The sequence below is a fragment of the Dermochelys coriacea genome, chromosome 13, assembly GCF_009764565.3.
Source record: "Dermochelys coriacea isolate rDerCor1 chromosome 13, rDerCor1.pri.v4, whole genome shotgun sequence".
Taxonomy (NCBI): domain Eukaryota; kingdom Metazoa; phylum Chordata; order Testudines; family Dermochelyidae; genus Dermochelys; species Dermochelys coriacea.
Window position 1 is genome coordinate 16,876,489 of NC_050080.1, and position 25,084 is coordinate 16,901,572.

The 25,084-nt window shown below is 45.4% G+C and overlaps 1 long non-coding RNA gene across 1 annotated transcript; it reads left to right on the forward strand.

Annotated features, from left to right (window-relative positions):
* Window positions 1–5,001: 5,001 nt before the first annotated feature.
* LOC122456529 lies at window positions 5,002–24,997 on the forward strand. The gene is made up of 3 exons (XR_006275465.1): window positions 5,002–5,079; window positions 10,569–10,661; window positions 24,251–24,997. It is a non-coding gene; the product is annotated as an uncharacterized LOC122456529 (long non-coding RNA).
* The last annotated feature ends 87 nt before the right edge of the window (window positions 24,998–25,084 follow it).

Consider the following 25,084-nt stretch of genomic DNA (forward strand, 5'->3'; position numbering starts at 1 on the left):
ATCAACATTTTTTCCCTCTTGTCTGATCTTTAATCCACGAATTTATTTTATTTGAAAGATATTGGCTCAGGTCCCTCCTACAGCTGAGCTCAGCTCAGTGCAGAGGAGTGGAGAGGCCTTTATGGAGCAGGATATAGCTCCTTGATTCTTGGCTGGCCTGGCCCTGGCATGAGTTAGAGCAATGTTGGGGTAGCTCTTATTTATGCTAATGGAAGATCAGCATAGCGTAGTATAATGAGTTGGAGCTCTGCCATGCTCCTGTCTCTGGCACACCTCCATTTCCCTGTGCGGGGGAACATAGGGCAGTTGGCACAGGAATTGGCTTTGCCTGCCCTATGGCAGCAGGGTATTTCCCTCCACCAAGGGACCAGAGCGTAATGGATAATTTGGTACAGTATTTCCCTGTTTGCAAGGGAGAGTCCAGAGTATGATCATTGTTCTCAGTGTGTACAAAACACTGGACCAGGCAAGGGCCTTACAATCTAAAATAATCAAGTAATGCAATCTAAGCTAAATGACTCAGTCTTGAAAACCAATGGGAGTTCCAGGTGCCAAGTGGCTGCCCAACTAGGCTCATATATACACTAATTGATCAGAAGCTGAGATTCCGTCAAACAAATCAATAAGCCTGTTAGTTATGAATCAGAGTATTCCTAAGGCAATAGTGTTTCTCTAACTAGCAGAAAGGGGTGCAGAACAGGTTTCATCAGCAAATTGGTGGGGAAAGAATGTTTCAATGAGGGGTTTGCACACCTCTACCTCCCTATGCTCTTACAAAGCACTGATAAAGAAATATTAATTATTGCCAGAAAGAAGGGGCTTTTTGCTCAAGGGGAACCCATGGAGCAGGAATAGCCAACTGGCTGCAGAGACAGGAGTGAGAGAATATTGTGCATTTGAATGCTGACAATTGCACAATGCTAGGGCCCTCTGTGCTTAACACCTGACTGGGATGACCTTGTTTCCTGATAAGAGTCTCCCTTCCAGAGGAAAAGATGGGCATTTAAATTTCATTGATAAGCCTATCAAATAGCTAAGTGTATTATAGGCCTCTGTAGTTGAGAGATAGGAAAAGATTCTCTAGTGAGTCAGGGACTCTGAAATCCTTTCTTCTAGGCGTCTTATCTTATCTAGCAGAGAATACAACATGTGGCTATGAAACACGGCCAGTTTGCTAAGCCCAAGTAATGGCTTGAGCAACAACGCTGCAAAACTAGAGGTACCATTCAAAGCCCTTGAAATGATAGAAATAAAAGAGGGTAAAGAAAACCGAGCGGCTGTGTGATCCACTCCCAAATGCACTGTGGTTCCCTAGTTACGCTATGTCCTCCAGTCTTATGCACAGGCCAGTTTTGAATGGGTCTTCCCACATTTTCCTCAGTGTGTGACTGAGGAGGCTGTATGATGTGTAGTTGTAGCCATGTGGGTCCCAGGATAAAAGAGACAAGGTGGGTGAGGTAAGACTGAGCAGTACCATACAAAGTAGGGGACTTCCAGTCAGGGACCAGAGAATAGGGAGGTTACAAGACAGGAAGCCAGCTGAGTGTACCCTGAGAAGTTGTGGGAAGGGTCTGGAGGACCATCATTACTTGATTGTTATCTGGTGATGTTGGCCAGAATTCTCTCTAGGGACACCTTGAGTTACAAACCAGCCACCATACCTCCAAGTGAGGTTGCTGCCTTGCTCTGAGAGGCTTTTGTATCTCAGATGTGCAGGGGGTGAGTTAACAGGAACACTCAAGATGAAATCTCTAGTAAAGACAAGCCCACAGTTTCCCTAACTCTTTCAGTGGGGCTCCCCTGCTGTGGATGGACCTAATCTGAAGCCCACTGTGGTCACTGGAAAAAACAACGCGGAATCCTTGTGGCACCTTAGAGACTAACAAATTTATCTGGGCATAAGCTTTCGTGGGCTAAACCTCAAGTCTTTCCATTGACTTCAGTGGGCATTGGACCATGCCTAATGTTTACAGGCTGTATAGATGAACTCTGAGGCCTCACCTCCAAGCAATGAAGATAAGCCATTGCATTCCATTCTGAAGGATTTTAGACTCTTCTTATCAGCAACAAGCTGGGTAGGATGGGAGCTAAAAATCTACTGTAAATCAAATATAAAGTCTAGCCAAATTTTTAAAACAGCTGAAGTTTCTGTCAGGAAAGACAATATCAGTGACTATGAGGTAAATATCAGAAAACAACAACAAGCAACATGAAACAAGCAATATTAAGATGGTAGGCTTGCGTGTTCCCCTTGTCTCCTAATTTCTTCCCGGCTTGAGTAAATTCACTATTTCCTATCTAGCATGGAAATTCGCCTCATGATAATCGCCAGTAATAAATCAAAACCTCCTTGGAGCCTTCTTAAAACCAAGCATATTTCAGCGGGCATCTGAAAATGTCTATGCGTGGAGAAAAGCATTCAGGAATATGTTGCGTATGGTCCTTATAAATGAGTATTTTAAAAGAATTCCTTGGGATCGATGGAACGGGAAGCATCTAATCTGTGAAAATTCCTTGGTTTCTGCTTACTGTTTGAGTAAATACAAGGCCATTCACTCACTCGATGGGTTTTTCAGACTGGCTTATTATGGGAGAAAAGAGGAAGAAACTGATGATTTAATGCACTTAGCATGAAATCAAAACAGTTTCAGGAATTGATCAGCAACTTTCAGAATATTCTGATAATTCTATTATTTCATGGTGGGAGAGCAGGACAAACCAGAATTCTCACCATAGGAAGTGGCACCAAGTGACTGTCTCACATAGAGCAGGACTCGTGTGGTCCACTAGTTAAAGTCGGTGACTGTGAGTCACAGCTCCTATGTCCTCCCCTCTCAGTCATTGATTCACTGGGTGGCTTTGGGCAGGTCACTGCACCCCTCTGTGCCTCAGTTTCCCCATCAGGAAACAGGGACAATAATGCTCACCTCAAACACAGGGAGGGAGGAGGGCTGTGAGGGTTAATTCATTAGTGTCTGGAAAGTGCTTTGAATCCAGGAGGTTGAAAAATGCAAAATATTATTATTTTATGCCCTTCATTTCTTTTTTACTTCTGGGAAGTAACAGTTCCGGAGAGCAGCCATCCCTGGGAGGGACATCTGGAAGAGCACAGCATGTTTCACATTCACATGTGTCTTTTCCGTTGCAGGATTTATTCCGTTCATTTATTTATTTATGATGACAACTGATTGCAGTAGCACCTAGGAGCTCCGGTCATGGATCAGGACCCGTAGGCACTGGACAAGCACAGAACAAAAAGACAGGCCCTGCCCCCAAAAATTTACAATCAAAGTAAATCTATGAAATCTGGTTAGTCTTACTTTTGTATATAGTCTGGCTATCTTACTTCTGAAATCTACAGTCTACTAAGTCTATTACTATCTACGAAATCCTCAGGCTGCACTTTCTCTCTGTTTTATGCTTTCCATTGAACTTATGCAAGACTAAGGGTGGCTGTTCTCAAGTCAGAGTCCCCTACCACCACACTACACCTGGAGTGCTGGGCTCAGATTTGAACACTGTATAACAGAGGACATAGCGAAGGCATGAAAAAGGTAGAGGCGGACTGCCAGGATGGAGATGGCTCCGTGTTCTGACTGGGTGATGATAAGGGGTTTAATGTGAATGGAATGAGTCTTGGGGGCCAGGGAATATGGGTTCACCGACATGGTGGTGCGGCTGATGCAGAATTTGGCAGCTGGCTTGTTAAGCAGAGTCTCTTTCTCTCAACCGGCCCTGGTCGCCTGTTGGTATTTGGATTGATTTTAAGATGTTGATTTAGACCTATAAAGCACTAAATGGTCTGGGACCTACCTAAGTGACATCCCTCACCCATGACATTCTGCCTGAGCTGTGGTCAGTGAAGATGCCTGGGCAGTATAACATAGAGAGGGTGGCTGGCATGGTGTTCTCTGTTAGGCCCTCATCTTTGGAAACTTGCTTCTTTTCCAGGTCCTTAACAGCCCAGTGCATTGGCCTAGTGGGCACACTGCAAGGCTTATCTTTCCTCTCTTTTTTTTCAGACATAGGTGTTGGGTAGGTTTATGGAGTGGCAGGACTCCAGGGATTGTGTATGGAGCTCCATTCATTTTTGTTGTATTTACATTGTGTCCGGTTTATTGTATTTGATCTGCGGGACCTGATGGGTATGTTCATTTATTAGTGTTCTTCAAAGATCATCAATTTTGTCTGGAGTGTTGGAGGGTGAGGGGGTGCTGCTTCGTTACAGGTAGTGACAATCCAAACAACATAATATTGAAAAATAGATAATAAGATGAGTGTGCCTGTCTCAGACCTTAAAGAGCATACAACATGTAGTGAAGCAGATAAGTGCACACATGGCAGGCGAGTGTGCCTGTGAACTAAATGTGAGGTATGTGCAAATGTGGGTTCACGCAGGCACAAGGATTCCATCATGTCCACCTTTGCTCCTGGTCTTCTAACGTGTGTGAAACCCCTGAACATGTCAGCCCAATGGATCTTTACCATCTTCATTGTTTCTTCAGTTCCTCTCCCACTCCTTCATCATCCATCCTGCAATATGGAGATCAGACATCTCCCTGGCAATAGCTTTGGTTGAATTGGGCTTGGGATGTGCTGTGGGTAACCAACAACCCTATTCATAACTGAGCTGAAAGATATATCAATATTTCTGTCCTTTGGCCAGCAAAGAGAATAATTAGCATTTCTTAGGGTGGCACCTGGGGTTGGGGATGCTAGGAAATGTTCATTCAAAAAGTGCATTTCTGTTGTTCACGAGGAAGTATGCTGCTATGGGACTGTCTCTTACTGTATTTCTGCACAGCACCTAGCACAATGAGGCCTCAACTTCTTTGAGGCCTCTGAGCACCCATCACAACATAAATGTTAAAAAATAATAATAAGTGGGGGATAGGAGAGGAAGGAAGCATCAAGCCTATTGCAGTTCTCCCAAGATACATACAGATCTTGCGACATCCATGGGTTTAGGATGAACCTCTTTGCCCATTCTTCTAGGGATAGGAAGAACCTCCATCAATGCAAGGATGAAGTGAAAGCTCCATGGGTGGGAGCACAACGACTGACCCGTATCTTGTGCAGGTATCTCTCACATGTGGGCTGATGTGGCCCTTAATTATGGTTGAACCTAAAAAGGTTCAGCAATTCTGTTTGGTCCAGATAAGTGCCCCAAGGTTTGGCTACTTATCTCAGCTCTCTGAACTTTCCAAGGTTCCCAAACTAGGCTGGAAATTTCACAAGACTAAGCTTTCTCATTATGCCATTCAACATATAATGATTCACACCATACACAGTCAACGTGTGGAACTCATTGCAATGGGATATTGTGAAGGCCAAAAGTATAACTAGGTTCAAAAAAGAAGTAGGTAAGTTCATGAAGGATAGATCCATCAGTGGCTGTTAGCCAAGATGGTCAGGGACGGAACCCCATGCTCTGGATGTCCCTAAGCCTCTGAGTGCCAGAAGTTCAGACTGGATGACAGGTGATGGATCACTCAAAATTCCCCTGTTCTGTTCATTCCCTCTGAAACATTTGGCACTGGCCACTGTCAGAAGACAGAATACTGGGCTAGATGACCCATTGGTCTGACCCAGTTTGGCAATTCTTATGTCATCTCATCCAGAACGAGGAAACACCAAACCCCAAGACAATGAAAAAAAACAGAGTAGAAAAAATATAACCCAAGTTTTTAGACACCTAGACACAGACAGTATTTGGGGGTGAATGGCACTGTCAGCAATAATATATTTATAATTATTCTTCCTTCCCTTCCCTCCCCCCCACAAAGTTTTAGTTGAGGTTCAGTTTGGGTGAAGGTTCTAGGATGGTTCTAATATTTCATGTGAGCTGTGTCCCGCCTCCCAACCAACAATCTCCTGATTTTTCCCGGGGATAGCAATTGGTCCTAGTTTGTATTATAATTTTTTTTATAATATTGTAATTGGCTCCTTTCAGCCAGTTATAAATGTGTTTGAGTCACCTCCTGCTTTTTGAAGCAGAGAAAAATCTTGCTTGTTTTAACAAAGGCCAGAGTTAGCTTTAAAAAAAACCCACCAAAAAACTAACAGCGTTTGTTGTGTAAAAAAGTTCCTCTGAATTAGTTATATCTGGCTTTTGATCCCTTTTTGATTGAATAGTTAATAGCAGCCAGGTGCAACCAATAAGGGATGCTAGCCTGAGTTTCTGGAAGCAGCATGGGAACAGAGCTTGGTAGAATATTCCAAGAGGGTGGCTCAATGTGTGGGCTTCCTATGTCCGTCCTTCATTATTTTTCTTTTGTCTAATAAAAGAAACAGCCTCTGTTTCTCCCACTCTCCGTGCTAAGCCTAGAGGAATGGGAAGTGTAGATACACACACACACACTGTATATATGTGCATATATAGATAATAATTGTACTACATAAAAGAACTTTTTGCAGAGAGTGTTGAGGCTTGCCAGTTACAGCTGGGTTGTTCCGGGACCTGGCTGATGGTTCCAGGAGGGGACTCTAAATTCATTCATTCATAGGCTTACTTGTAATTAATAAAGTAAGAGTTCTTAATACAGTCTGGAGTGGAGCTGTGGTGACTGGCTTTTCCTGCAGTGGCCTTCAAAAAGCATCCACCGTATTTATTAGTGAGCCCCCTACTCTTGGGGACAGGGTCCTTGAAAGAAGGGATCAGAGCGAAGGGGTTATCTGAGGTAACATTTGGAGGTGCAAAGCATGATGGTGGCAGCAGTCATCCAAACTGGGGGTGTCAGAAACCCAAGTCCATAGCAATGTTTATATTTTCCAATGTTCAGTTCAACCGTATATTGACTTTGCAGAGAAGAATGATAAATATGTCATTGCTGACACTGCCATTCACCCCCGAAGAATCCCCTGTGTCCAGGTATTGCACTTCTGGAGTGAAACATCCCAGCTCTTTAAAGCATCCATTCTGGAAAGCACTAAAGCACACGCTTAAGTTCCATTGACGCCAATGGGATTTAATATGCTTAAAATGAAGCATGTATTTCCCACTTTCCTGAAAGAGGGCTTTCCAGGGCACAGCAAAGCTAGGCAACAGTTCAGGACAGGATCTCAGCTTTACTAGCCCATTCCTCACTGGGCTGGGGGAATGGATTCTGCCTTGACTGCAAGTGCAAATGCTGAGACTCTGAGCATGTACGGTTTCATTCATACCCCCCCCCCAGTGGCATTCCTTGAAGGGGAGCCTTCAGTGTCTGTCTCAATGTCAAATCTATGAGCCCCAATTTCAAGGGTTAAATACTGTTACTAAATCCCATCTGCTATCAGGTAGCAAGGCAGGTGGCTGAATCCCCACCTCTCCAATGAGGAGCTGGTGGGTGGACCCTGTTGGCCAAGATTTCCCAAAGTGACTGGTGATTTTGAGTGGCTCCGTTTTTCAAAGCCCATTGAGAGATGCCTTGAGGAGGTCTGATTTTCAGAGAGGGGGCACTCAGCACTTTCTGAAGATCAGGTCTCTTTTAAGGCATCTCGAGATGAGCACCTAAAAATTGAACCACCTAATATCACTCGTCACTTTTAAAAACCTTGGCCTGGTATCACAGCATGAATTACTGCATCCATTCACACACCCCCATATTAGATGGGAGGTTCCCAATAGCTCATGAGGTAACAAGGAGACACTGGGTCATTTTCTGGAGAGTTTAGTTGACATGCTGTCCCCACTGACGTTAATGGGAATTTTGCCATAGACTTCAGTGGGGCCAGAATGTTGCATTTTGTGTTTTGCCGTATCAATGTATGCAACTACCATGGAGCCACCTGTCATTGAAACATTTATTTCTAGTGAGGGAGGTTCTTTTTATTCAGCATCTTCATAAAAACTGGAGCCCACTTTCCTGTCCTTCATGCACAAATGATGCAATTTCCACCCGACACGGTTCTGGAGAAAGATCTACTGTGTGTCATTTCCGATAGCTCCTTGTGGTGTTGGCTGTGGGCTGCGTGGGTAGCTTGATTTATGTAGCTTCAGAACCTTTCTAAAGAAATGCTCTGATTTTATATGAACAATCCCTTTATGCCTGAAAATAGCATTTGCCAGAGACTAGTGTTTTCTGGGTGTTAAGACCTAGAGAGTTACGAGTGCCAGTAACAGAAGAAATCATTATGGGCTTCCGTTGTGGAATGTGGGGCAACAGCTGCTCAAACTTCAGAAGTGTTGACAAAAAATATACAGATATTATAGCTCACACTGCCTACAGGTGTGGCAAGATCAGGGATTAGCATTTATTCTCACTAGGCCAAGTCCTAGTTTTATTGAAGTCAAAGGGAGTTTTGCCATGAGTTCTGTGGTACCAGGATGTGGCCCTAAGGCGAGAACAAGGGTTTAAGCTGCAGCAGGGAGCCCTTCAGTAAAATATCAGCTAACGTTCTATGGCTCCCTTCGACAGTCAGGGCAGTGGAACAAGCTGCCCAAGTAGGTGGTGGAACTGCCATTGCTGCGGAGAGACAAGAGCTGACCTCCATATGTCAGGGAAAAGTTAGAGATCATTAAAATGACCAGTGTAAAGGGGGAGGGATGTGGGGAGCCTCCCTCTGCAAACCAAACTCTGATTTTATTTGTTAATACTTTCAAGGGTCCAGGGGTTAGAGGTTGGGCATAGGAACCTTTAGTTCTATTCCTGACTCTGCCACTGAATCACTGGGTGACCTTGGTCAAGTCACTTAACCTCTCTGTGTCTCACTTACTTACATACTTGTGTAAAGTGCTTTAAATTCTGAGGAGAAAATAATCTATGAGTGCAAAAGTATGTATTTATTATTCTGAGTGTGCTAGGTACTTCACAGAAAGAAGTAGAGACCTGTTCTCTGCCATGATGAGCTAGCAACCCAGATCCCTGGATACTGCAAATGCTTACACACATGTAGTTGTACTTATGTGAGTAGGATCACTGATTTAAATTAGGTTGCTCACATGAGTAAAGTTAGGCATGTAAGTGTTCTCAGGCTTGGGGCCTATTCAGACGTGGCACAACTGGGGATCCTAAACAACCAATAACACTAGCAAAAGGCTGGGGGGAAAGGAGAGAGAGGAATCTACCACAGCTAACACACCAGCTTTGAGAGTTTCCAGATTTGCTTTCCTGCATAACTCCCAGAGTAAAGCTTTCCAGACCCTAAAGTGCGGAAATTCATAATTTCCATTTTAGGAGACAGTCAAAAATGCAAAGTATAAGGTTCTAAATTCCCTAGATTTCTTAATGAAGCAGACAAGATAGATTTCCTCGTTGATTTTCGGGATAGATTTCCTGCTGTGGTTGAGCTTTTTGTTTGTTTGGCTTTGTGTGTGTGTGCATAAATGTAGCTGTGGCAGAAGTGAATCTATTTACCTATTTTGTGACTATTTCTCTCTCTCTCACACACATATATATACACTCTTCCCCCCCCCCACATGGGTATGTTGCTTATACAAATTGACCCAAATGGCCATTTGCCTGTACATGCAGTGGATTTGTCCATGCAATCATTATGATTATGTATGCAAACTAGATGTGCAATTGCTCCCCTGCCTCATGGAAATTGCATATACAAAAACATACATTCAGTAATGAATGTTTCATTCCCATTTTTGCTGCTTTTGCACTGGGGGAGGTTTCCATGTGATAACAGGCAAGGAAATTCTTCTGTCACACAAACCACTGGGTAAACTGGCTGTCTCCTGGGCGCAGCTGGCAGACCCCTGAAGGACATGCTTGTGGGATTGTGTGCAGTTTGACAGAGCAGAGCCCCCTTGCAGCCTCCTTATATGGGGCTCTTTGCCTGCAAGTGCTTTTTTATTGGTCACAGGAGGAAACCTCTTTTCCATTAATCAACACAAAATAAATTGGACATAAATACTAAATTGCAACATTGTAAGCAATTTATACAAATTACAGGGAAAGGACAGAGCTATATTTACCCTGGGATTGTGTAATTAACAATGGAGGACTTACATTCTTCTGAGTCAGTGTGTTTTAGGCGTAAGGGGACTATTTTCTATGGAAGAAATCTGTAATCTGTAGAAAGAGGTTAGTGTTAGGGCTGAGAATGGGAAAATATCCTGATTAATTGAGCTTTGACGTTCTTCTGGAAAATGAAGATCTATGAGGGCAAATCGGCAAAACAGATTTTTCAAAAGTGCCTCAGGGTATTGGGTGCCTAACTCCTATTGAACGTCAGTAGGAACTGGGGTCCAGATTTTCAAAGGTATTTAGTTACATAGGAGCTAGGCACTTAAATGTCTGTGAGGATATGGGTCTGGGTGCCTAACTCTCCAAAGTACTTTTGAAAATATCACCCTCGGAGGCCTGGCTGAGGCCCCTTTGGAACGTTTCAACTACAGATCCTTACTGTTCAGCCAGCAAATACTATGGCCCAGATATTTAGAGCAGAGGCCCAAAAAGTGTGTGCATGTCTTGCATGCTCATTTTGCACCTGAAATGACCACAGTTGTGGCAATAGAAAGCACAGATGGCTAATTAGATACATTTACTTGTGAACTGATGTGCACTGTTTGCACAAGTTAGGTGAAGGCTTTTTATGCATGATTGCAGAGCTCTTTTTTATTTTTTTTAATTCAGGCCTTGTACCTGTGTAGTTTCACCCCAGGAGCTTGCATGAGTAAACTACACTTGCTGCTGTTAGATGTCTAAAATGAGCAGCTGCAGACATGAGTAAGTACTTGGCTTGGTATGCAACAGTGCATAACATACGCTTTCTAATTTACACCCACAGGCATTTTATGACCTGTGGCCAAAACTCCACCTCCTGGGTATGAGGATTTGGCCCACAGAGCCTCTTTCACGGTAAGGCAAATGTGAAATAGTCCTGTCTGTGAAGTTCAGATCAGTCTGAGTGTAGTTGAAAACAGTGGTTTTCCAGGTATCTATTAAGACAACCCTCAACTCCTATCTTTCTGCTTGGAGCTGCAGAATGTGATGGGCTAGTCTGTGGCTGATGAAAATCGATGTAGCTCCATTGGCCATAATGGAGCCATGCTGTTTCACACCAGCTGAGGAGCTGGCCTGATGTGTTTATAGCAGCCCCATGAGATCAATGAGACTTTTGCTGTGGATCAAGGACAGTACAGAATAACCTTGACTATCCAAACTCTATAATCACCCAAACAGGATTGTGTTAGCCAGTCTATCTGAGTTACCGGGGAAATCTCATGACTCTACAAACCTGCCGCCATTGGAACATATTCCGTGTACCCCCTGGCATTTGAATCCTTGAGGCTTTACAGTACAGGGCCCCACGGTACTTGCCAGAGCACATGGACTCAGAGGGCAGGATTGCGCCAGACCTCAGATATTAACCTGACGTCCCAGTTTAACAGACACTTCCTACACTGCCTGCTACGGAATTACTGCTGTGACTGGTATTAAGAAGCTAGTTTGTGGAGCCCACAGTACCAAATGTCAGCTTCCACACAGCTGGCAGGAGATTGATTTGCCTTTCAGTGGCACGAGAGCCATAAACTCAAAGTCTAGAACTAGGGTGGAAAATAAAGAAGAATAATCCAAAATTTGGACGAGGGGGGAGGACAAAATCTAACATTTTTTGTAAAATCTAAAATTACAGAGAGCTGGGATTTACTAATAGCCTGTTGACGTGGGGCTGATGGTTCAAATCTAGCCCAGTCCAGGATGAGCTCATAGACTTTAAAGCCAGAAGGGACCATAATGATCATCTAATCTGAGCCTGTACAGATTGCAGGCCACAGAATCTCACCCACTGACTCTTGAAATATACCCCTACCCTCTAACTGATGGGTCTCAGAGCAGTTCCTGGTGGACAAGTGTCCACAACACAAAGCCACCAAAACTAATGGCACTAGTGGGGCACCCTTGCTGGCTGTCTCAGTGGAGAAGCAAAGGAGTGGATGTGCCATGGAGACTGAGTTTTGCCTCTCAGCCCTGGAAATGTACACTGCAGACTTCTACTCCGGGGTGATCAATTTGGCACTACATTCCTATAGAGTTAATGAAAAAGATGAAGGAGGAATGTCACTGTAGGACCCAGAAGAGTAAAGATTGAGATCCAGTCATGGAATAAAGTCTGTTGGTCTGAATCTTGGCAGTTGATCTGCTGAGTCAGCTCCCTAGCCAGGAAACAACAGAAAATCCTCAAGATAAAGCAGCTGAGGGAGAGAGGGGTTCTTTCTCTTCAAGTTGAATCCCTGATGCCTTGGGTCTAATTGGGTGCTTTGAGCTGCTGCAGTTTACTAATGCCAATAAGAGAGAGAGAAACTGAGGAGTGAATGGGCAGCTCTGTCTGACCTACACTTTGCACATGTTTTGCATGTGGAAATGGCTGCATCCTCAATTTTGGGATGGAATCTGTTATGTTTGGTTGATTGCTCCTGCAAAAGCGGGACCGTTGTATCAGTGTGGATAGATGAAAAGCCTCCCCTTTTTTAATGCCCTTGTCTATGGAACAAGCAGTGGCGGTCTTTGGAAAGCAGGAAGTCCATTTTCTACTCTGGACTTTGTAACTTTGTGGTTTAGCCTTGGGCAAGACATATATATATATATAGTGCCAGATTTTCAAAATATTTAGGCATACAAATGTACGTCCAAAAGGCACGCTTGGCTGCAGAACCAATTCGTGCAATTGCTGTGACTGCAAGTGCAAAATGGTCAGTTGTACACTGGTATGGCTCACCACCCAATTTGGAAGCCTAATTCCTCCATTTATATGCTTAACTTTTGTGTCTGTGTATGCAAATTAGATACACAACCGAACATGCATTTCGTATACAATGTTTTCATTCCTTTAACATTTTTGACAAATCTGGCCCTAGGCAACAGTGTGCCTCGGTTTCCCCCCAATTTGTGCATTTGTGTGGACAGCATTGTGAGTGTTTGTATGGTGCTTGGCATAGGGGCTGTGCTGGGTAAAGTCAAACAGCCAAGCAAAGAAAGAAACCCAAACACAAAGGAACATGTGATTCCAGGAGTGTGGTTGGCCTTCAAGTCACACCCAGTCCTGGCAAGGACCTGGCATACAGAGACACAGGTTGCACTTGCACTCGATGCAAAGGTGTGGACCTTGGAGCTGGCCTCCCCACGGCTGCCCCCGCAGATCTGCACCAGCAAATGTTAATTGTTTTCTGCAAAGAAAAAAAAAATCTTTTGGGGAATAGATGGAAAAAGGAGATAGCGTCAGGCAGTCATGGCCTGTTCTCCACCTGTTGTTATTTTGGTCTGGCCCAATCAACCTGCTAGCCAGGCTGGAGCCAGAGACCATCTGGAAAAACTGCAGTGTTTATAAAACTGACATGGAGCGGCACCCCAGGGCCCTGACCTCCCACACAAATCTGGAAATGATTAAAATGGCCCTGGCTGTCTTCACTGCTGAGAGCTCCATGCTGAGAGCAGCCCACCGAGCACATTTGGAGTTCTCATTAGCAAAGCTGGAAATGTAACCAATTCTCTCGTAGCCCCCATTCTCCTCCCCCAATTGTCTGCTTTCCTTAGTCCCGAAGCAGAATGCAATGCTTAAAAAACAACACACAAAAGCAAGAAACCCAAGGCTAAAACCTTCCCATCGGAAATGTAATAAAGTAGTTCTGTGAAAGCACTTTCCGAACGGGGACAGCAGCAGTTAGATTAATGGGAAATATAAGAGGGATTGTCTTGAAAGTGGGAGCAGCTTTCTATACACATAAAATTTTGGCTGGTGCCAAATGACTGTTCCAGGAAGTGAGGCTCTGTGTGTGTGCGTGTGCATGAATGATGATGTACTGTACATGGTGTATGCGTGAGGAATATAGGAACATGAATTGTGCTGTATATGTGTACTACGCATGTGATGAGTCTAAATGATGCCAAATCTGTGATGTATGTGTGTATTCCTGTGTGTGTATGTGTATGTGTGTGATTATGACGCTATGAGTAAGATTGAGTGTGTGTACATGACTGAATTTCTGAATGTGTGTGTGTACATGGGTGTAGGTAGCAATGGGTGTTTTGCAGTTGCGGTATTTCCTAAACAAACATAAAAATACTTCATATTTCAGTTGGCCTCTGTGTCCAGATAAATGCCAGACTCTGTCTGGGTAGCAGGCACACTGCTAGCTGATTAAACGGCCAGATTGCACACACCTCCATGTGCAAAATGTGCTCAGCTGTGTGCGGCTAATTTGTGTGCACAGAAACTGCAACTGCATGAGCAAATGCCTCTTGTCGGTGAAAACTCTGTCCCACGGTCTGTGTGAAGGGTTCCTTCATTTAACAACCTCCCCTGCTTATAGCTACAGTCACTGTTTATTTTGGGGAGCCTGAATTCCAGGTCTATCCAGCTAGTTTTACTATACCGCCATCCTCTGTATGCTTGAAAAACCAGCAGCCTACCTGCTGCACCTGACAGGCCTCGCCCAACCCAGCTTTGACAGTCTACAGCTTAATCAGATCCCCTGTTTCTGTAGCTAACCAGAATTAAAAGGGAAAAATCAATAAGTGCCCTGTAGGGCTAGTGCCCCAAAAAGCTGGCCGCAGGTTCCAGGGAGCTCTTTCTGCATGTATGTATTGAAATAAATATATTGCGGGAATCCAAGTCACTGCTTCCACTTTGGAACAGCATTTAGCCCCTGATCCCAAGGAAATGGAAAGACTTTGTTGGATTTGGATCAGGCCCTTAATTTGCAGGATTCCTTCCTGAGTGGCTGCACTTCACCTTTGCTCAGAGCTTTCAAATCTTCCATGTCCTGAAAGGTCTCCTATCCATGTTGCCCTGTGCTTTGGATGCAGCAGGGTAAGTGATACTACACCCAAAATTCAACCCACATTGGGCCTTCCTGACCCAACCTGGCCAGGGGGACATTTGGCTAATTCCCAGCCCTGTTTAGCCTGCTGGGCAGCATTTTAATTAGAGATGTGTGGAGAATGAATTGTCCATGACTCTAAGCTGCCCATGGAAAACGCAAATCAACTAGATTTTAGTTTACAAGCCGGGGGCTCAATGTTGGCCAAAGTAAAAGAAAAACTCCCGACTGCCTACCCTGGAGAGTGTAAGCCGGTCTCCGCACAGGGTGAAAATGGAATGCTAACACTGGAACATGTGGCCTTTGGTTAGATTCAGGGCCTGATCCTGTAAGGTGCTGGGTGGCTAATACAAGGAGAGTAGAAGGAGCTCAGCACCTTGCAGGATAGAGCCCTTAGTCCGTAAACCAGAGGCTGAGATTGCCAGGCGTTGATCTAATAGACTGCCTTAGAGCGGAGTGAGAATTGGCAGCAGACAGTATTGGGTCAGATCCTTGCTGTGTCATCACCCTCTGCTGCATCTGCTCACTGGTACAGAGCCTAAGAGGCATGGAGAGGTGAGGGCAAGGCTGGAAGCTCAGCCACATCCGGGGGTCGGCGGGGCGGGCCACAGCTCACAAAGAACAGTTAAGTGAGTGTCAAGCAGTTCTTGGCCCAGGTTCTCTTGCTGAATGGGCTCCAGATCCCAGGAAGGATGCACAAATGCAGATGAAGCACCTGCAAAGGCCTCTGGGATGCTTGCAGAGACGCGTTCTTTACCTGGAAGCCAAAAGAGCAGCATGGGATTTCAAACATGCTGAAACTGTGCAGTGAAAAAACCCCCCAGGGAAAGAATCGAAAATCAATTGCCATGTTGGCCCTGCTATTTCCCATGGACCCTGGGAAGAACACAGCCTTATAAAGCTGCAGGATCCACTCCAGCATATTCCTTGTTCTAACTGAGAGAGGAATGATCACCCGGTGCTTAGTGCATTTGCCTGGAACTGAGAAAACCTGGGTTCAACTCCCTGCTTTTCCACAGATGTTCTATGTGACCTGGGGCAAGTCACTTAGCCTCTCTGTGCCTCAGTTCCCCAGCTACAAAATGGGATAACTGCACAGTCCTATTTCACAGGGGTATTGTGAGCATAAACACATTAAAGGTTGTGAGGCACTCAGACATTATGGTAATGGAGGCCATATAAGAGCCTTAGATTAATAGCATGGCATCACGTGCATATTGGAACCTACAATAAGAGCAATATAGGAACACAGGAAATGCCCTACTGATCAAAACCAGGGTCCATCCAGTCCCATATCTTGTCTCTGACAATGGCCACTGCCCTATGCTTCAGAGGAAGGGGCAAGAAACCCCACAGAGGACAATGAAGAAATAACTAGCCCCTAGGGGAACTGTCTACCTAATCTCAGACACTTAATTGTTGGCTTGAGCCAACAGAACCTGAAGATCCTTAATATAACTGTTTAATCCTATTAATGTAACTGGGTGCTCTCCTGTTTAATCTTCTTCTGAATCCTACAAAGCTCTTGGCCTCAGTGACATCTAGTGGCAGTGAGTGTTTTGGAATCGACTGGTGTGTAAGTCTCAGACTACGCTCTCATGGGTGTGTTGGAATCTGTAGTGTCATCTGACCACTTGGGTACTTCTCATAACTGACCCTGTGAACCCCTGGGCTTCATCCTGTGTGATGGTGAGTGCCTTCAACTGGACAGCACCTTACTGATCAGCTTTCCCCTCCACTAGCATTCATCCTGTTACTTTGACGATGTTCTCCTGCACCACAAGGATTGCACAAAGCTCCCCGCCCATCACAAACACCAGCTAACGTTGATTTAGTTTCATAACTGCTGAAGAGGCTGCTCGTAACCCAGCTTCAAAGATCTCTGTGGCTATTTGCTGTGTTCTGAAAAAAAAAAACCACTCTTTTTCCAGCTGTGTGGTGACGTCAAGTGTGGTTTGTTTTGAAACAAGCAGCCTTTGGTCATGAGTTGCAACATGAGCAGGCATATCTAAACCATTTGGAAGTTCCTCGCATCGCATGTGAGCCGTGGGTGTCTGTATTTTCTCAATGCAGAGACAACATAAGCGTCTGGATCAGAGGGAAGCACGTTGGTAAAGTACAGGCCTTTCCATTATTTCAGCCATGTCTGTTCCTATTGTAATAAGTCCTGGGTCCTCTTCTCCTACACTCACTGTGGTGTCCATTACAGCCTGTGTAGCTCATATTCTTATCATACCAATTATAGAACCAGGCTTGGCCCCTTCCTCTCTCCTCTTTGTGCTGCTCTGGTGGCCCAAAGAAGGTGGACAATTGCCCAAAGAGGATGGAGAGGCTTCCCAGATGTAGGGGAATCCTTGGGGGATGTAAAGCCAGCACAGCTGGCTCTATGCCACTTACCGATCTCCTCTCACAAGATGTAGGGAGGATAAGGGACATGAGGGGTGGAGCTGGGGCCTTCTGCTGATCCTTGGCCAGCAGAATGCTCTAAATCCTTAAGCCAACGATCAGGAGAGCGGGAAGGTGGCTTAGAGCCACGTCCTCCACACAGCTCAGCTCCTGCACTAAGTACTGCACAGCCAGATTCTGGAATCAGGCCCATAATGTTGGAATGACTCATCCGTTATTGCTGGGTCTCCTCTGAGCTCTTTTCCCTCCTGACTCCTCAGAATGATCCTTATTTTTTAAAGTTCTTTATAAATACAAAGTACATTTATGTGAAAATCATGCACGCGTTTGTGCATAATTCCAGTGAATGTGCAGGCGATCTGACATTCAGCTGATCAGTTACTGGCACATGTCTAACCAGCTGGTTTGTATGGGCAACTACCCACTTTGCTTGGGCAACTGTAGTTACTGCATGAGCAAATTAGACACGCAATTGCATGCATGCTTTTGTGTACAGAATTGCCATTTAGGATCTGCTTTTCACAGGGCATTATGAGTAATTTTCTATGGCCAGTCACTGAATTTTTCTGACTGTTCTTGTCCAATTCTCCTTCTCTGTTCTCCTGGTGAAAGGAGCCTACGGATGGTGTATCCATGATGAGTACCCAGCCCAGAGAAGATGGGTAGGTAGGTCATGGCCATGTATGAAATATGCCTTTGGAAGTGCATACAATGAGGGTGCGAGGGGACTAACCTTAACACACATTTCTGAGAGATTTCCACTTCTCCCCGGTCCAGACAGTGTGTGGTTTCGACTCTTCCTGTGGTTACAAAGGAAAGACAAGCGGTGCATATGCATATTTACAATATGCTAAGGAACATGCATGTACCCTAGGCACTGACACAGGCTGGGTGTCCAGTGCCCAGCTAAAGTTTCCATATGGACACTAGCTCTGTGGTTATATCTCAGCGCATCTCTTCCTGCCAGTTGCTGTTACATTCACCCTCATGCGATGTCTCCATTAGAACGATTGGGCTTTCCTGCCGCGCTGTGTCAGTGAGCCTGCCTAGATTACTATTGGTAAGTAGGAAAATATGTGACTCATACAAAGCACCGGGGACCTAATCCCTGAAAGAGCTCTGGCCTTGGGCCTCAGTGCTGCCAATTTGGAACGTGTTTATCTTCTTGACCCCTCTGTTTTACCTGCTCAGTCCCACTAAGCTCTGACCCTGGCTATTGTTTCCCCAGCCAATGAAAAGAGCAACAGGATAAACTTTGAATAAACTCCAAGGCTTCCATCCCCGTGGACTACAGCATCCTGCGGCTAGACTGCTGCCAGGCCAATGGGGTACAGGAGGGAGGGTGGAGGCATGTGCAGGATGGGGTGGTGTGGGGCCTGGAAGGTGAAGGCAAGGAGCTGTAACTTATTGTGGTCCGTTACTGCACAATACTGTCCGGTTGTCTTTATCTAGCTAAGCTTCTTATCAGACTCCCATTATCTGAGCGACTCACAATCTTTAATGCATTTATTATTAGTAGTGGTAATTCTTTATTATGCAGTACAGCCTAGGAGCCCCAGTCACAGTATGGACAAACACAGAACAAAAGTATTCATCCTCCCAATGCCCTTTGCAAGTGCCATGATTCCCATTTTACAGGTGGGAATGGAGGCACAGAGAGACGAGAGGCCAGATTTTCAGTGCACCAAATGATCCAGGTGGGCAACGAGTGGGATTTTCAAAAGCTCTGAGCTGCATCTTTAGGTGCCTAAAACCTGGCCCTAAATGACTTGCCCAAGCGGTCAGAGAGGAAATCTGTGGCAGAGCAGAAACTTGAACCTAGGCCTTCCAAGACTTAGGCTAGTGCCCTAACCACTGGATAATTAGCCCTGCCTCTCATTTTATAAGGGAAGCTTCCTCTGTCCATAATGCTCGTGTGTCCCTGGTGCTGGGCCTTTGGCCCAAATTGACTCCTGGGCAGGCGGAGAGCACGGCAGACTTGCACGGCCTGTGTGAGAGGGGCTGACCTCTTGACAGTTATGTGTGTTTGTCCCTCTCTGTATAAAGCAGCTCCCTCCCCCGCACCAGCTGTTGTTCTCTCCTGTTCCTGGAAGCCAGGTTGCGCATTAGGGTCAGACCCAATTATAACATGTGGTAGGTACTTTGGAGCCTTTAAACCTAGACACATTCCCCCACTGTAAAAAGAAGCATTGCTGCTACTGCTTTCCTGTTCTGTATCTATTCATAGCTAGAACAATCTAGCTTCTGAAGGTAGCATCCCTCATTAGTCTACTCAGTGGAGCCATTCAGATTACCTTATCATTATCAGCCGGTTGGATGAGTTTGAAGTAACCCCATTGACATGCTCTGGTTATGCACCATTATAAACCAGCTGCACCAAAACACCCAAGCTGAGGTGTCAGCTGAAGGGACCGATTGTTGTGGAAGCTGTGTGTTGCTTCTGTGTTTGCTTAACCTAAGGTGTGAATTCTTGCGATGAGCAGTTTGGCTTCAGTCCCTTACAAGTGAAATCTCCCTTGTTACCTGGAGGGAATATTGATACATGAACAAAGATAACGTATGTAGGACGGCGAGAGCAAAATAAACAGCTATGGAACGGAGGGAAAGCACACCTCAAGGCCAAGCATGTTAAAAACAATGTCTCAGTGTATTGTTGGGAGGTGTCTAGACATTGATCCCACGTAGCGGGCACAAGGCTCTGCTGCAGCAGACCCTGCGAAGAGCTTGCAAGACACATGCAGAGAGCAGAGAAGATGATTTACAGAGCATGACTCTCCCATGTGCCTTCTCACAAAGACTGTTTTCTGCTGCAGTCGTGTTCACAGTTAAAATATTTTCACCACTCCAGAGTTTTTGTCATGCAGGCTTGAAGGGCCACATCATCATCATCATATACACACTGCTATGGCGGTGTCCTTCCAAGGAGCTGACGGCTTTTAATGCCTTGGAATGAATTAAGCCGCAAAGAGCCCTTCTGAGATGGTTAGGGATTGGCAGCCCTGCTTTACAGATGGGGACAGTGAGGAAGAGAAAGATCAGGTGACTTGTCCATAGGCCCCTGGAATTTAGGGCAGAGCTCAGGTCCCTGATACCACAGCTGGGGTCTTAAGCACAAGCCTATCCTTCTTCCTAGCTGCAGCTTCCAAAATTGTGCACTCGGCTAATCTGGTCCGTAAAAGCTGGCGTGGACTAGCTTTGTCCATGTCTATTAAAAAACAGAATGTGTTCCAAGATGTGCAGGGTAGGGTGACCCAGTGGTGTAATGACGGGGGTGTGTGTATCCTTATTGCTGCCTGCCCTCTGTTCCTATTTGTTTTTTGGTGCCTGCTCCCTCAACTCCGTGGTCCAGTTTGCACACATGTGCATGCGGGGGTGTGTGTGTGTACATAGCATTAGGTGTGTGCAGTTGCTGCTACATACCTGCCATTTGGACTGTAATTATGTTTTGTTCAGGCTGTTGCTGGTTATTACATGTTTTGATTGGCCACCTACCTGTGATTCTTGTCTTAATTTCCTTGTATTTTGAGATGGCTGTTCTGGGTGCAGCAGATCGTAACAAGTGGTAAAAACATTTGCACCCACTGTCTGCCCTACTGTTCTCATCAGGGGAACTGCACCAGCACTAGACCAACGGAACAGGGGTGGGAAGTGCTGAAATTTCCCAGTGTAGATGGGGTCCCTGACACTTTTGCTTCCTGGGACAGGCAGGGTTAGGAGGATCCAGTAAGGTGGTTTGGGGGAATTTTGCATCACACCATAATACCTTCTCCCCACCCTGATATAGCCTTGTGGGTCCTTGGCTTTGTGGGGTGAAGTGTTTGCATGGAGCATGAAAGTTTGCATTGTTGGAGAGGGTACTGGGGCGAATAGGGGGCTGCCTAGAATGCTTGAAGGCCCTAATCCATATCAGCTCCCTGCCTGAACTGCCTGCCCAGTAGGAAATGAGGGCTCGCTTAGCACCCACCTGAGGTACAGCCACATGCTTAAGTCCCTGCAGAAGGATGACAAATGGGATGCCAAAGAACAATGACTAACTCAGTGGGCCCCAGGCCTGTGGGCCTGTTTGCTCTCCTCAAGCCCAACCAGTGGCTATAAAGCAGAGCAGTGTGTATTTCCTGGCGGTATGTACCTGCTCAACGGCACTGTGTCCCCCGGCGGGTGCTGCTTGAACAGACAACAGCCTGCCTGAGGCAGAGCTGTCATACACCTTTGGCTTTCAAGCTTGTATCTCCTGGGCAAAGTATCTGCACCCTTAGATCTTGCACAGCCCTAGGAAATGGCCGTGCTTCTTGAGCACACGGGCTGTGGAAGATGGTGTCACCTTGAAAAGGGATCAGAGAAATTGATATGTAAAAGGCGCTCAGCTACTGCAGTGATGATGAGCATGGCATTAATGTGCAGACAGATAGATTAGATAGAAAAGGGCAAGCTCAGAGCTAATTCTCAGCAGCAGGCGAAGAACCTCCAGCTCACTTCAAACAAAGTAGCAGCCCACACAGCCCTGCTGAGATAAACCAACACAGCCCCTGTTCAGTGACTGGCTTTCTCTTGCTGTATTCATGCAGGGCTAGATTGTTCCTCTAAGGCACAGCCCTGGGCAACACTTGCTGCATAAAGTGCTCTTCCTCAAGAGACCCTTCTGAGTCAGAGACCCCTCCCTGCTTCCCCATGCTTGGCGGGGAGTGGGGTGTGTGTCTGTGTGTGTGTCTGTGTGTGTGCGTAACATCCTGCTGGTCTACCCTGACAGCAAGCACTGCACCACAGTGCAAACTCAGCTGTGTTGGCCAATATGTTGCGGGTAGGATGGAGCCAAGATCTGGCCATTCCCTGTTCACCCCCTCCCCGCTGACATGGTAATGCACAGTGCTTGCCTCCACTTGTGCACCCAGCACCAAGATCCCAGGCCCAAGGTCCAAATTGCCCCCACTGAGAGATGGACCAGGTTCTTACTTCACTTCCCTGCACAGGATGTGGGCCAAGTTACCATCCCCCTGCCATTAACTTGCACACTACCTGGACTCCCACAGCTACTTGTCTCTCAGAGACAATCTGTGCCTGTAGGAGTCCAGCCTGCCTGCACGTTTCTACAGTGCTGGTACTGAAACAGACAGACAGGCAGCTTAAAGAACGCAGCCACAGTAACTCCGGCTGTACCCTGATAAGAGTAACAGTTGACTCAGAGGAACGCACTGCTCCAAAGCAGCTTAGAAACAGCCCAGACAATCGGAGCGTTTCACAATATTTCTAAAAAATCCATTGGCCTTTCCCGCCATTCTCCGCTAGTTGCTGCTCCCTTTCCAGGGATCGTGATAACAGGGGCTGTCCTGGAAGCCTCCCAGAACTCATGCTTTTCAACAGTCTCTCTCTGCTTGACCTCGTGGGCTGAAGAAGGTAAGTACTGGCCAGGTTTGGCCTGGTGCTGGCCCATGGGACATTCCTGCTTCCATGAAGCTGTGATTGTCCTCTGAACATAAAGGAGTTTTGGTCGTGGGCTCTGCTCAGATTTTCAGCACTATTTGTTAGTCTCTAAGGTGCCACAAGTACTCCTTTTCTTTTTGCGAATACAGACTAACACTGCTGCTACTCTGAGCACTATTTAAGCGACTCTCCTCAGCTGGTGATAAGTGGCTGTGAATCTTATTCTGCCACCAGGGTTTTAGGGTTATAGGCTCTTAAACTGATAGAGAATAGACCTTGCCTTTGATCTGTAGTGTGACTGCCTCTGCTTACATATATATATGAAAATTGATTCATATTAACAAAGAACCAGTGCAAATATATTTTGAAGGTTCACGAAGATCAGCGAACTTTTCCCCCCCATTATGGGACATGTATGTGGTCATGTAGCTAAGATACAGGGCTCGGAGCCCAAGGATCTGAGCTGTTTCTGGCTCAACCACAGACTTCCTGTATGACCTTAGCAAAAAGAAAAGGAGTACTTGTGGCACCTTAGAGACTAACAAATTTGTTAGTCTCTAAGGTGCCACAAGTACTCCTTTTCTTTTTGCGAATACAGACTAACACGGCTGCTACTCTGAAACCTGTATGACCTTAGGTGAGCCATTTAAACTCCCTGTGCCTCACTTTCCCCATCCCTGATAAGGATATGAGACTATACATTTTTAATAGGGCTGTTGGGTGGCATTAGCAGTTTGTGAAGCACTTTGCAATCTTCATATGAATGGTGCAATATAAATGGCAAGTATTATTATTTTTCATTTTCATACCATCACCACCTGTGTTCAGCTGGGACTGAAAGGAATAAGTGTTAAAATATCACAAGAAGGGCTACTGAGAGATCACTCCCAAGTTCTGCAGCCCCAAGAGGTTGGGATAGCACTGGATAAACATCTGGGGGTAGAGCCTTAACGAGTGTAAATCACTCAGTGAAGTGACACTGATGTACACTGGCTGAGGATCTGGCTCGTTCTGGATGCTTAGCCAGGCTGTGCTGAACCTTTGAAGTTTGCTCATCACCTATGAGTAGATAAGATGTATAGGAACTTTTTCACCCATCTGGCAATATTTAATAACTGCTATACTCCATAGCAGACACTATTTGTAAGATGTGTATAAGGACTGATACTTTCAGGGACACAGCTGCTTTTCTCTTCACAGCAATGACATCAAACTTTGGTTCTATTCTGGGAAAAAAATTGAAAATGGTTGCAAGTTTATTGTCTCTCATTGAATCCAGATGAAATGTACTGATTTTACATGTGCTGAGTTTACCATCATTGCCTCTTTTTCCCAGCAATAGCAAAATTCTGGGACCTTGCGGATCAGCTTTCCAGGGGATGAGAAATCTGTCACACAGAGTCTGGGTATATTCTAAGTATAACCTGGTTTATTTTCACATATACTACTGTAGATTATAGATCATTCCTGGAATAGGGGTAGTTGCAAATAGCATGCATACAATCCCTTCTTCTAGAAATCTCAGCCCTATACTACTGCCAAGTTATGCCTCAAGGATTACCTCAAAATATAGAGAATAAAGCAGAGAGCTGTGGTGTATTGAGGACTGTGTTGGAACTGCAAGCTGTCAGTTTGAGAGAGCTGAGTGGTAATTCCTGTTCCTGCTTTCAGGCTAGGGACTCTATAGGAAAGTACAATCATAGACAGAGTCAGTCTGGAAAGAGCCAGCCTAGAAAAAGGTGTGGTGAGTTGTGCCTATCTGCTTTGGGGAGCAGTCTGCTTTGTCTCTCTGTGTGTTTTTGGTTACTGTGAGTTATTTTGGATTCTAAGAATAAAAGTAATTTTATTTTGCAGACTTCCAGCAAGAGTATTTGGTATGTTTATCTAACATCACTGTGTGTATGCCGTGAACATAACAAGTGCAAACTCTCTCCTATCTGCCACAGCTTCTCTCAAAGGACTAGTACATATCAAAACTAACAACAATACAGCATTTCTTCAAAGACGAAAATCTTGCTCAAACATGAAAACTGTAAGTGTTTACATTAAGACTATATGTGTCAGAGCTATCTGGTGACTCCGGCCTTAACAATATTTTGATAATTCCAGTCCCCCAACTAAATCTGGCACCTGAGAATCAAGCTGAGGTTCTTTCCTTTTCACATATCAAGGCCAGTAATAAAAGTTCTGTAAGGCTCACTCACATCTGTCCAACCCCACTATCTTTGAATTCTATCTTCAGTGACACCTAGGCAGTCCTATAGCCCTCACTAGGTTTGCACAGGTGCCAATGAAATACAACAGACAATTATGTTGGTGATGCCTGAACCAGCATGGAATCCAGCTCCCTCTCCCAGAGCTATGCCAGCTTTGCTGGGCTGACAGGAGTAAAAAAGTGGTAAAATATTATTTTTGTGTCTCAGGTAACCAGCTGTCACTGCTGCAGTGTCTCACTAAGCAGATCTGCCACTCTCCAGAGCAGAACCACAGTGGCCCAGCTGTAAT